This window comes from Hypanus sabinus, chromosome 21 (genome assembly GCF_030144855.1).
Source record: "Hypanus sabinus isolate sHypSab1 chromosome 21, sHypSab1.hap1, whole genome shotgun sequence".
NCBI lineage: Eukaryota > Metazoa > Chordata > Chondrichthyes > Myliobatiformes > Dasyatidae > Hypanus > Hypanus sabinus.
Genome location: NC_082726.1, coordinates 67,305,784 through 67,315,047, shown reverse-complemented (window position 1 = coordinate 67,315,047; position 9,264 = coordinate 67,305,784).

Sequence of the window (9,264 nt, the reverse complement as noted above, 5' to 3'; positions counted from 1 at the left end):
ATAATTCTCCGGATGGGATCCTACAACCAGGTGCATCATTCCCCCCCCGCCACCCCCACTCACTCGCCTGCTGAGTTCCTCCAGCACTTTATGTGTGTTGCTTGGATTTCCAGCATCTGCAGATTTTCTCTTGTTTGCAATAAAATACGATCTTTGATTAATTAAAAGTTGTGTAGTGAGTTGGCCAACCTAGATGATTGGTCAATTGTGCCCTCTGGTTCTAGATTCTCTCATGTCCTCTCCACGTCCGCATTCTCAAGACCTTTCAGTATCTGTTAGGTTTCAATGAGATCCACCCTCATTCTTCTGAACTCCAGGAGCCATTTAATGCACAGGACTGTAGTAATTGTATGTACTGCACTGCACTGCACTGCTGTTGCAAAAAAACCAATTTGATGATATACATGAGTGATGATAAACCTAATTCTGAAAGGGGACTCTATTGTGGACTGAGAGTGGGAAAGGGACAAAGTGAGGGGAATAATGGGTGGGAAAAGGGGGAGGGAGAGGGGAGTGGGAGGGAGCAGGGAGGGAGTGGGAAAGCATCAGAGAGACATTCTGTAATGATCAATAAACCAATTGTTTGGAACCAAATGACCTTGCCTGGTGTCTCAGAGCTGGGCGTGTCTGCAGCTGCCCCCTGTCCCCAGCACTCCTTCTCTGCCAACTGTCCACCCTCACCATTCCCAAGACTTTGGACCTGTCAGGTTTACAAACTTGCTCTCTGCTCCATGTTGACAAATATAGTACTGCGCAAAAGTCTTGGCACCCTGGCTATATTATATATACACACACATACACACACACACACACACACACACACACACACACACACACACACACACATACCTAGCATGATACTGTATGTTAACCATTTCATTCCAGGGATGAATATAAGAGCAAGGATGTGATGCTGAAGCTTTGTAAGGCACTGGTGAGGCCTCACCTTGAGTCTTGTGAACAGTTTTGGGCTCCTCATTTAAGATGGACTGGCATTGGAGAGGGTCCAGAGGTTCACAAAGATGATTCCAGGAATGAAAGGGTTATCAAACGAAGAACACTTGATGGCTCTGGGTCTGTACTCGCTGGAATTTAAAAGGATGAGGGGGAGATCTCATTGAAACCTTTCTAGTGTTAAAAGGCATAGACAGAGTAGATGTGGAAGGGATGGTTTCCATGGAGAGACAGTCTAGGACACAAGGGCACAGCCTCAGGATAGAGGGGTGGCCATTTAAAACAGTGATGCAGAGAAATTTCTTAGTCAGTGGGTGGTCAATTTGTGGAATTTGTTACCACAGGCAGCTGTGGAGTCCAGGTCCTTGTGTGTATTTAAGGTGGAGATAGAAACGTTTGTGATTGGACATGGCATCAAAGGTCATGGAGAGAAGGTCACTAAGGTTGAGGAGGGGAAAAAAGATCAGCCAAAATTGAATGGCGGAGCAGATTCGATGGGCCAAATGGCTTAATTCTGCTGTTATGTCTTCTGTTAAAAGTCCTCTGGACCCTCTCTAATGCCAACACATCCTTTCTTAGACATGAGGCCCCAAAACTGTCAGTGAAAGAGGGCCTGGGAGCTTGTACGCACCAGATAATGGCTGTGTTTCTGTGACCATGGGGGAAAGGGCTTTGGATAAGCAGCAGCAGCATTAGACCAGGAGCTATAAAAGCTGAATTCCAGCTCGGGTGATGTGGTGAGTTTGGATTCATAATGTAGTATTTGAAAACAATTAAAGGATGTAGGGCACTGATACAGAACAACATCCAGTCCCTGCAGGTGTTTGAGTGTTGCTGACGACCTACTCCCCATTACTCATTCCTCCCAGGTGGGGCTGTCGGTGGGAAGGTTGATGTTCCAAGCAATCTATGAACCCCTGCTTGCTCCTTGAATGTTACTTAACTGTGCAACTTTCATGTCCGGACTTGCTAAATCCTCTCCCTTTCCTCTGTGGTTTCATTCTGACTTTGCACTTAAGAGTCATAGAACACCACAGCATAGAAAAATGCTCTTTGGCCCATCTAGTCTGTGCTGAAATATTACTCTGCCTAGTCCCATGGACTCACGCCAGGACCATAGCCCTCCATATCCCTCACATCCATTACTTATCCAAATCTCTGTTAAATGTTGAAATCAAACCCACATCCACCACTTCCACTGGCAGCTCGTCCACACTTGTACTACCCTCTGAGTGAAGAAATTCCCCTTCAGGTTCACTTAAATAGTTTGCCTTTCACCCATAACTGTGACTTCTAATTCTAGACTCAGCCAACTTCAATGGAAAAAGCTTGATTACATGTAAACTTTTAATTTTGAATATATCAAATCTCTTCTCATGTATACCCCAGGGAATAAAGTACAACCTTTCCCTACAACTCAGGCCCACAAATCCTGGCAACATTATTGCAAATTTTCTCTGTACTCCTGCAATCTAATTGGTATCTGAAGGAAAGTGTAATTACAAAGGGAGAACAGCAATGCCTCTTCTTCCTTAGAAGTTAGCAAAGATTCAGCATGAAGTCTAAAACTTTGACAAACTTCTATAGATGTGTGGTGGAGAGCATATTGACCGGCTGCATCACGGCCTGGCGTGGAAACACAAATTCCTTTGAATGGAAAATCGTACAAAAAGTAGTGGCTGCGGCCCAGTCCACCTCAGGTAAAGCCCTCCCCACCACCCAAGCTATGCGCTCTTCTTGCTGCTGCCATCAGTAAGGTGGTACAGGAGTCTCAGGTCTCACACCATCAGGTTCAGACACAGTTATTATCCCTCAACCAAAGGGGATAACTCCACTCAACTTCACCTGTCCCATCACTGAACTGTTCCCACAACATGTGGATTCACTTTCAAATGAGACTCTTCATCTCATGTTCTCAATATTTATTGCTTATTTACTATTATTATTTATTTTTCCTTTTTGTTTATTTGTCCAGGGCTTGTTGTCTTTTGCACGCTGGTCATCTGTCCTGCTGGTGCAGTATTTTAATGATTCTATTATGGTTATTGGATCTATTGAGTATGCCCACAAAATGAATATCAGTGTTATACATGGTGACATACATGTACTTTGATAATAAATTACTTTGAATTTTGATCAGAATTGCACACAACACTCAAAATTAGGCCTCACTAGCATCTGTTATCTTCAACATAACATCCTAATTCCTTTACTTAATATTTGGATTTATGAATTTAATAATTCTTTCCTCTTAATTAATTTCATGTACAGTTTGCCACCAAAGATTCTCACAAATTTCTACAGATGTACCGTCGAGAGCGTTCTAACAGGTTGCATCACCATCTGGCATGGAGGGGCCACTACGCAGGATCGGAAAAAGCTGCGGAAAATTGTAAACACAGCTAGCTCCATATGGCCACCAGCCTCCCCAGCATTCAGGACATCTTCAAAAGGCAATGCCTCAAAAAAAGTAGTATCCGTAATGAAGGGCCCTCTATTACTCAGGATATGCCCTCTTCTCATTGCTACCATCAGGTTTCTGAATCGACAGTGAACCTATGAACACTAACTCAGTACCTTTTTTTTGCTCTCTTTTTGCACTATTTATGTCTTATTGTAATTTTTAGTTTTTATTATATATTGCCATGTACTGCTACAATAAAGAACAAATGCCATGACATATGCCAGGGAGATTAATTCTGATTCTGAGTTCTTGTTCTATTATAACTGATAAATCGCCACCCATTTCACTTCACTTCTCCCCCACGGAAAAAGTTAAGTAACGAACATAAATAATGTTACTGATTCATCAGCTAATGATTGCTCAAAAAATTGTTCAAATTAATGACTCGGGAAAAAAAATGCTTAGGGAAGAACATGTGAAACTGAACTGAACTGATGTGTAAGATTTTTTTCCCTGCTACTTTATTTTGCCATACATCCCTCTTGCCAAATATCACTCAAGTGATGGCTTGGGAGTTCAGTAATTCAGAGGCATGGATGAACAATCCAGTGAGAGCCAAATTCAAATCTCACCACAACAGATGTGTGATGCACCATCAATAACTCACACTGAGACATAAGGCGAGATATCGGCTTTTATTGACTGGAAGAAGGAACCAGGAGTGAGTGTCTATCATACTATGTCCTGGAGACTGAGGCCGAGCGTCAGGCCTCAGATCGCCTTTATACAGGGGCCTGTGGGAGGAGCCACAGGAGCAGTCAGCAGGGGGCGTGTCCAGACAGGCACATAGTTCACCACAATGTGGAATTTAAATTCAGATTAAAATTTGGAATTTGGGAAGTGTGGGATGACATCTTGACTTGGACAACTGTTTTAGAAACCTTCCTTGCTCACTAATGTCCTAAGGTTTACGGGCTTGATCGAATTGAGATGGCAGGGTCAAGGCACCAGAACAGCTCAGGCAGATTAAAACCAAGCTTGGATGGATGGATGGATGGCAGACTCAGAAAAGTTGGGTACAGGCCAAATTGAGGCAGTGCAGTCCAGGCCCCAGAGTGCATCGAGGCAATTGAATTCAATGTTTGTGTTCATTGATTTTGGCACTGGGCCAGTCAGGGTTGGAGCCAGAGGCGAGGGACAGGCCAGTTCTGATTACTGCTCCACTTCTTGTGGACCTTGATTCAGAACTCCATTAGCTTGTGGTTATTATTTGCATGATATGTTTTTTTTCTCTCTGTTCATTGGGTTGTTTGACGATTTTTTTAAAAAATAGGGGTTCTTTTGGATTTCTTTGTTTCATGGCTGCTTGTTAGGAGTCAAATCTCAAGATTGTATAATGTATGCATACTTGGATAATAAAAGATATAATATTATGGGGAAGAAATTTGTGGTTTGGCTTGATATTTGACAACAGACCAACAAATGTAGTTGTGTTTTAAAATGTCCTCTTGAATGGCCACACGATTAAATTTATACCATTATTTCTTCTCTGTTTCAAATACAGCAATAATGTCCTCCTCACTAACAGCTGGAGACTGTAACTGATATCAGGGGAGCTGTTCCCATCAAGCATCTACCTTCGTAGCTGTGCACAGTCAATCAGACTTCATAGCAATGCACCAGGTTCCTTCATGGGAATGCCTAGGTCAGCAGGAACAGTGGAGTGAACAGCTCATGGAGACCCAACATGGACCCAAATCTGCTTGAACTTCTGAAGCATAATTGCTCAGACTCCTCCATCACAACTGATGGGGTTGTCCAGTTCAACAGTGGTGGACCAGTGGAGTGAATAGCCCATGGAGATCCTAACGCACACCCAAATCTGCATGAGCATCCAAACAGTAGAAAGTGATCTGCTGGTTCGTGGAATCAGAAAACATCATGGGAATCATATATAGGCTTCCAAATAGTAGCCAAGATGTGGGTTTGAGGTTGCAAAGGGAGCTGAAAAAGGCATGTAATAAAGGTAACGTCACAATTGTAATGAGAGACTTCAATATGCAAAGGGATTGGGAAAAATCAGGGTGGTGTTGGATCGCAAGAGAGGGAATTCGTTGAATGCCTACAAGATGGCTTTTTAGAGCAGTTTGTGCTTGAGCCTAGTTGGGGAAAGGTTATCTTAGATTCGATGTTGTGTCATAACCCAGATCTTATTAGGGAGCTTAACGTAAAGGAACCCTTAGGAGGCGGTGATAATAATATGATTGAATTCATACTGGAATTTGAGAGGGAAAAACATAAAACATGTATCAGTATCATAATGGAATAAAGGGAATTACAGAGGCATGAGTGCAGAGCTTGCCCAGGTGGATTGGAGGAGGATACTGGCGAGGATGACGGTAAAGCAGAGTTGGCTGAAGTTTCTGGGAATAGTTCGCAAAGTGCAGGGTAGGCATGTTCCACAGAAGTAGTTCTCAAAAGGCAAGGGTAGGCAGCAGTGGCTAACAGGGGAAGTTAAGGAATGCCAAAGAAAGGGCATATAAGGTAGCAAAAGTTAGTGGGAAGTTGGATGATTGGGAAGTTTTTAAAATCCAATAAAAGGGGAACTAAAAAGCTATAATAAGGGAAAAGATGAATTATGAAGGCAAACCAGGCTATAATATAAAGCAGGAAACTTCGAAAACCTACAGCACAATACAGGTCCTTCGGCCCACAATGCTGTGCCGAACATGTACTTTGGAAATTACCTAGGGTTACCTATTGCCCTCTATTTTTCTAAGCTCTATGTGCCCATCCAGGAGTCTTTTAAAAGATGCAATTGTATCTGCCTCTACCACAGTCACTGGCAGCCCATTCCACATACTCACCGTTCTCTGCTTTAAAAAAACTCAGCCCTGACATCTCCTCTGTACCTACTTCCAAGCACCTTAAAACTGTGCCCTCTCATGTTAGCCATTTCAGCCCTGGGAGAAAGCCTCTGACTATCCACACAATCAATGCCTCTCACTATCTTATACACCTCTATCAGGTCACCTCTCATCCGTCACTCCAAGGAGAAAAGGCCAAGTTCACTCAACCTATTCTCATAAGGCATGCTCCCCAATCCAGGCAACATCCTTGTAAATCTCCTCTGCACCCTTTCTGTGGTTTCCACATCCTTCCTGTAATGAGGTGACCAGAACTGAACACAGTACTCCAAGTGGGGTCTGACCAGGGTCCTATATAGCTGTAATTACCTCTCGGCTCTTGAACTCAATTCCATAATTGATGAAGGCCAATACACCATATGCCTTCTTAACCACAGAGTCAACCTGCGCAGCAGCTTTGAGTGTCCAATGGTCTCGGACCCCAAGATCCCTCTGATCCTCCACATTGCCAAGGCAAGAGTAGATATCAGACCGCTGGGAGATGATACTGGAGAGATAGTAATGCGGGAATAAGGAAATGGCAGACAAACTGAATAAGTATTTTGCATCTGTGTTCACTGTGGAAAACACAAGCAGTATGGTGGAAGTTCAAAAGTGTCAGAGGGCAGAAGTGTATGAAGTTGTCATTACTAGGGAAAAGGTGTTTGGGAAGCTGAGGTGGCTGGGAAGACTGTGGACGCATTAGTAATGATCTTTTAAGAATCAGTAATTACTCTTAAGTAATGATCTTTTTAAAAAATCCAGAGCCAGGGTCTCTAAGGCAGTTTGATGTTGTTTACAACTTCACTCTGGCAACCTCTGCGACGACACTGGTGCCAAGATGTATCGGCGCTTGCCCTTCCCTTGGACCGTGACATGGATAGGGGGGAACCCACTGCATGGACAACAGCCGGTTCTTCAAATCTTCCTGCCCAGGCTTGCACCCGAGAGAGGACACAGACCACCAGAGGCGCAAACCCAGGATCCCCTGGGGTTGATGGTTGCCTACTATAAAAAGTAAAAGAAGGTGAGAATTGATATTGAACCTCTGGAAAATGATGCTGGTGAGGAAGTAATGGGGGACAAAGAAATGGCAGGTGAACTTAATCAGAACATTGCATCAGTCTTCACTGTGGAAGACACTAGCAGTGTGCTAAAGGTCTGTAGTGTCAGAGAGCAGGAGTGAGTGCCATTGCTATTACAAAGGAAGATATCCTAGGCAAACTCAAAGCTAAGGTGGATAAGTCACCTGGACCAGATGGATTACATCCAAGAATCCTGCGAGAGGTTGCCGAAGAGATAACGAATGTATTGGTCACAATCTTTCAAAGATCACCTCATTCTGGTGCGCACCGCACCGCAGAGAACTGGAAGATTGCAAATGTCACTCCCCTCTTTATGAAGGGAGGAAGGCAAAAGAAAGAAAGTTATAGCCTAACCTCAGTGGTTGGGAAAGTGTTACTAAGGATGAGGTTTCAAGGTACTTGGAGACTAATGATAAAATAAGTCAAGTCAGTATGGCTTCTGTAAAGGGAAATCTTGCTTGACAAAACTGTTAAGAGTCCTTTGAGGAAGTAACAAACAAGGTGGACAAAGGAGAGGCAATGGATGCCTTTTACTTGGATTTTCAAAAGGCATTTGATAAGGTGCCACACATGAGACTGCTGAACAAAATAAAATCCCATGGTGTTACAGGAAAGATACTGGCATGGATAGAGGGATGGCTGTGCAGGAGTTAGCCAGTGGGAATAAAGGGCCCTTTTCTGGTTGGCTGCCAGTGACTAGTAGTGTTCCTTGGGGGTCAGTATTGGGACCGCCACTTTTCAAATTGTTTGTCAATGATTTGGATAATAGAATTGATACCTTTGTGGCAAAGTTTGCAGATGATACGAAGATAAGTAGAGGGGCAGGTAGTGCTGAGGAAGCAATGTGATTGCAGCAGGATTTAGATAAATTAGAAGAATGGGCAAAAAAGTGGCAAATGGAACACAGTGTTGGGAAACTTATGAAAATGTTGAGAAGGTTCAAACATCAGCGGTGTAAAGGGACTTAGGAGTCCTCGTGCAAGACTCCCATAAGGTTAATTTGCAGGTTGAGTCTGTGGTAAAGAAGGCAAATGCAATGTCGGCATTTATTTCAAGGGGAGTAGAACATAAAAGCGAGGAGATAATGCTGGGCCTTTATAAGACACCAGTCAGGCCACACTTGATAGTCAACAGTTTTGGGCCTCTTATCTTAGAAAGGATGTGTTGTCACTGGAGGATCACAAGGATGATTCCAGGAATGAAGGGCTTAACAAATGAGGAGTGTTTGGCAGCTTTGAGCCTGTACTCACTGGAATTTAGAATGTTGGGGTGATCTCTTTGAAACCTACCAAATGTTGAAATGACTAAATAGGGTGGATGTGGAGAGGATGTTGCCTATGGTGGGGCTATCCAGAACCAGAGGGCACCGCCCCAAAATTGAGGGGCAATCATTTAGAACAGTGATAGGGAGGAATTTTTTGTAGCCAGAGAGTGGTGAATCTGTGGAATGTTCTGCTACAGACTTTGGTGGAGGCCAAGTCTGTGGTTGTGTTTAAGGCAGGAGTTGATAGCTTCCTGATTGGTCAAGGCATCAAAGGATATGGCAAGAAGGCAGGTGTATGGGGTTGAGTGGGATCTATAATTATAGAATGGCAGAGCAGACTTGATGAGCTGAATGGCCTAATACTGCTCCCATGTCATATGGTCTAAACCCTTGCAGTCCAATGAGCCACAGAGTGCAGAAACCCACCTATTTCTGTGGCTTCACTGGCACGTGATGTTCACTGCTATCTCATGTGCATTATGCTGTTTATGATTGTTGGCTCTGGAATAATGTTTTGTTTGGCTGTATTCGTGTTTATTCATGTATGGCTGACTGACAATTAAACTTGATCTTTACACTAACCTAATCGAGGAAGAATTTACAATGACAATTTAACCTATTAATTGGTAGATCTCTGGACTGTGGGAGGAA